Source organism: Penaeus vannamei, chromosome 38 (assembly GCF_042767895.1).
Source record: "Penaeus vannamei isolate JL-2024 chromosome 38, ASM4276789v1, whole genome shotgun sequence".
Classification (NCBI taxonomy): domain Eukaryota; kingdom Metazoa; phylum Arthropoda; class Malacostraca; order Decapoda; family Penaeidae; genus Penaeus; species Penaeus vannamei.
This window is the reverse complement of record NC_091586.1, coordinates 7404225-7409224: the sequence shown is the minus strand read 5'-3', so window position 1 is coordinate 7409224 and position 5000 is coordinate 7404225. Positions and strand designations below refer to the sequence as shown.

Genomic DNA, 5000 nt, shown 5'->3' with positions numbered 1-5000 from the left:
GTTCAGATAATGTGGGGATGACCTGAGTGCCTGTCCTTCGCAAATAAACAGCTACACACACGGGTCACCCACGTACCTCAAAGCACATCTGTGAGTGTACGATCTTTCGCTTTTATAGACATTTGAATTTAAATATTTGTATTTTTCGTGTTTTATATTATTATCTGGTAATACACATATTTTTGTATGAGAACTGTGAGCCCACACAGGGACTTATCTAGATAGGGGCGATGATCACCTACGTTACCACATCCTTTTGATATGTAATCTTTTGCCTCAATAAACGTCAAAGTAAAAAAAAGTTAGTCGCTCTCTCTCTCTCTCTCTCTCTCTCTCGGGGGTTCCGTTTTCTGTTGATGTAAATATGTTCGGAATCGGACACCTCTGCATTTTTTCCTAATTTTGGAAGAATCTAGCAAGCTGCCACCTGCCAGCTTGTGCTGAGAGTAACAGTAAGACTCAGTGGTCAATATAGTGACATTAGTGTGTTTTTGAGTTTTGAACTTTGAATGAAAATCTGATAAACAATTATACACTCGACTAAAATCCCCCACGTTCAGCGGCCTTCGGGTCTGCGCATTCGCAGTGCGCGGTGCAATGGACTATTCAGGCCCAGGTTCCCTTGCTGATATTGAGGCTGCCCATGCCATGAGTGATGAAGAAGACCGATGTAACGACCATTGACCCCTCCTTGAGTCTCGCAGTTGTCATGAGTTGGCGCCTGATGTTGCAGGCCCCGACCATAGGCCTAGAACTCCCGCCGCCACCAAGCGCACTATGGAGCATGATTCAGATACCAAGAGCACACCCTCGTCTCCTGCTGCAAAGACCTTCAAGCGTGGTGAAGCTCTTGCTGATCACAGTGCGCCAGACAACCCTTTACCTCGCCCTTCATCTCAAACTATGCAGTCCATGACTAAACCTGCTTTTCCAGCATTTGCTCCCCGAGATAAATATGTCAAACTTGTCTTCCAAGAGAACCCTAGCAACGACGTTAAAATTTGCTGGCTGTCTGAGGTCACCAAGGCTTTCTGCCTTGATCGGGAACTAGCTGAAGTAAAGATGTCTGCTGTTACCTCCCGCTTCATTTACATTTCAAGACAGCGTGAAGACATCATTGACAAGGTCACAAAAGGAGAGTTTTTATCCCTTTTCCTTCAAGTTCAGGACTCGATTGACAGGCTCCGTAATTCCCTACTTATCTGATAACTCGCTATCCTGTTGGTGTTGAACCTTCCCTGGCCAAGGAACTGCCAGGAGTGTACACTGTTCGTCGCTTTCATCAAAATGGAACGCCCATCAACCAGCTTGTCACCTGGAGTCTCAGGTAACCGCCTCCGCCTGCCGTCAAGTTCACCTTCCTCCCATGTCTCTCTCCTTGTGAGTTGCGCAGGATGAAATATGAGCAGCCGTGGTGCTTCAAATGCTGGGGTATCAGCCATATATCACGATACTGCTCGTCCTCAGATAAGTGTGCATGGTGCGTTGCTGGCCATGCCACCCCCTCTTGTCCATACCACACCCCGCCCACACCCACTGCAGCTGTTGCTTCCACGTCTACATCAGACACATCACCTCCACCTGTACCAGACACTTCGCAGTGGAAATGCCCTCGATGTCACATGCCAGGAGTTAATGTCTGGCATGGCTGTGCCAAGCAGTCTCGCATCGCCCTGCCTCAGTATTCCACCCCACCTCAAAATGCTACTCCGCCACCACCCACAGCTCCACCTTACTCTCCTCATGCTAATTCTGCAGAAGTTGCCCTCCGTAAAGCTGTTGCTTCTCTGTAAGTGCGATGTACAGCACTCACAGCCCGTTTTGATGCCATCGACTCGCAAATTGACAACTTGGTTAGTCAGCAAGCTACCTCTGCTAGTACTCTTGCCAGCCTAGTTGAGTCCCACCAAGTTGTTATCACCTCTGTCACAGCACTCACTGAAAAGCACGATGTTGTTGCCTCGCCTTGAGAGGCTGGGAGATCTAATGCCATCTTTGGATTCCACTTCTCGTGTGCCAGGAACCCGCACACTGCCTGGCAATGCACGCAGTCATACCTCATCCTCCTCTGCCCCACGTAAAGCAAAGGGTAAACTTCAGTAATCAAATGCTTCATATCTCGTGGAATGCCTTCGGAATCCGACACCACTCCAAAACTCACTGCACTTAGAGCCTACACTTATTGCCATCACCCACAAGTTATATTCATTCAAGAAGCATTTGCTGGTGGTGCTCATGCAGGGGACTTGGCACCCTCACTTACTGGCTATGTCTCATATGTACACCATGCTAGGAATGGCCTCATCACCTACATTGATTCGTCCATGCCTCATCAGCTTCTTCGGTGCTCTGTAAGTATTGACATGACTTTTCAGCTTTTTGAGGTCACAGTGGGAGATGGTAAACTCCGATTGTGCAATGTGTACTCTGCCCCTGGGGTGATTAACCTCCCAGCCCTTCCGACACCCTGGTCTTGGTGACATTTCTCCTACTCCCAATGGAAACGGGCCGCCCCTACTTAACTACATCCGCCGTCACCACCTCACTCACTGGAACACTGGAGGAGCCACACACGTTCGTGGGGGTACCGTGGATCATATTATAACATATGGGCTTGTGGCGTCTCATGTCAGCTGTAGTTCAATCCCTTCTCTCTTCTCCGACCACATTGCCCTTGGCCTGCAGTACTCCCTGCCAACACAAACTTCTCTTCCCCATCAACATGCCCGCATCTCCATTCCACCCAAGTACTGCCCCACATATGTCTCATACATTACCAGCCTTCTTCCCACATTTGACTTACTCTCCCCTGAGAACTTATATAATTCCCTGGTAAAAGCCACACAATTTTTTTTACCAGTATGTTACTAAACCTCTCATTAAAAGACGGTCTGTGATTCATTCCTGGACGTTAGACCATCGCATCATCCAAGCACAAAGAAAAGCAACAGAAGCTGGTCTCACTTTCCAGAGGCAACCTACACCGGACCATCTACACCAGTACCAGATATCAAGAGATGATTTGATTGCCTTCCAGAAGTGTGTCTTTACAGACTCATGGGAAAAATATACAGATAGTATCAACCATCACACCAGCGTTGGGACCATGTAGCACCTCATAAACAAGATTGTTAAGAAAAAGCCCACTGGAGCCCTTCACCACATCCCACATGAATATGCCCAAGATCTCATTACTACTTGGTCTGCCCAGTCTAAAACTTGCAGTCTTCCCATTCCTGCTCTTGCAGGAATGAAGTTGACTGCCCCTGGAGATGATGGGATTACATATCAAGTGCTTCGCCTTCTTCAGAAAGTTCCTGGGAACCCTCTTCTACAACTCTACAATCTTTGTTTACACCAGGGGTATGTGCCTCCCGCCTGGACCTGTAGCACAATTGTACCAATCCCAAAGCCTGGTACTGACAAATTCAGGACTATCTCTCTCACTTCCTGCTTTAGCAAAGTGCTTGAACGCATCATTCTTGCTCGGCTCATGCATCGCCTTCAGGATTCACTATCTCCAAGACTATGGTTTTCTTCCACAACAAAGTACACATCACTGTTTAATGGAGCTCTACACTCGCCTCTCCCCCACTAGTGTGGTTGCCTTCCTTGATCTCAAAAGTGCATTTGATGTTGCCAACAGGGAAATTATACTCGACTAGCTAGTAGATTTTGGTGTTAAGGGAAACCTCTTGAGGTGGGTACGAGGTTATTTCTGCAACAGAACCTCATGTGTCCTTTTCAATGGTGTGTGTAGTTCCTACGAGCAATTTGAACTTGGCACTCCACAGGGTGGTGTTCTAAGCCCTTTCCTGTTTAACATCCTAATGTACCGCTTACTATCTTTACTCCCTACCATTCCCGGAACTACAGTTACCTGCTATGCTGATGACATCTGCATCCATTCTACTTCACCTCAAGATCTTCAGACACTCCTTCATTCTTTCTATGCATCTTCTACTGCCTGTGGTCTCATCATTTCCCCAGAAAAGAGTAGAATCTTCTCATTCCGCAACCTTAGAGCTCTGCCGGAATTCACTGTGGGTCGGAATGTTATCCCTCACTGTACACAGTATCTGTACTTAGGTGCCCCAGTCAGAATCACACCTGCCATTCCTGCAAAACAACGAGTTCACCCCATCGTTAAAGACCTCCTTGACCGTCTACAGCAACGCTTTATCCCTATCAAATGGCTCGCAAACAATGCTACAGGTGTTTCCATCCTGTTAGCGAGGACTCTCTATATATTATTTTTTCGATCAGTTGTTGACTACCTGTCCCCTGCCCTTTATCAACTTTCAAGGAAAGCCTTAGAGCCTCTTGAAAAAATTCAAAACCGGGTAATGAGGTTTATACTAGGATGCCCCCTGTTACATATTTCTCTGTTAAGTGCCTTCATTTCCCTTATCTTGCACCAAACTTTGCTGCTGCCATCAGGACATCGCCATCAGATGCACCCAGACCCCCACTTCGACCAGGGGGATGCAACCTTATGAAAGTGGTGTGTGACAAACTTCAAGACCTAAATGTTAATGTCCCAGCACCTGCAGTTGTCCCTGAATTACCTCCATGGCGAGTTCCCCATCCAGCTGTCACATACACACCGACCTCCAAAAGCGACCCTCCTCTCCTACAGAAACAATTGGCCCTGGAGACCATCGCAAGTGTGTCTACGTTAGTCCCCGCCGCACACCATCTCTATGTTGACGGCTCATTGCAGGCAGATGGGAGTGCAGCTTGTGCCATATTCTCCCCCACCATGCAGCCGCCTGTGGGTAACGAATGGCTTGGCCGCAGGCTACCTGATTCTTCAAGCTCCACCTTTTGTGAACTTAACGGCCTCCTAGACGCAGTAACTCTTATTGTTCAAAGAAAAGTGAATGGTGTGGTAATCTGCGATTCCAAATCAACACTTCTTGCACTCTCCTCTCCAAGACCTGTTTGCGCCCGTGTTGTCCGGGAAATAAGGTATCAACTCGCCATTGCCCATGATAGCT

General features: G+C 47.7%; 1 pseudogene; it reads left to right on the top strand.

Annotated features, from left to right (window-relative positions):
- The first annotated feature begins 2126 nt into the window (after positions 1 to 2126).
- LOC138859819 (uncharacterized) overlaps positions 2127 to 5000 on the top strand; it is a 3461-nt pseudogene continuing 587 nt past the window's right edge.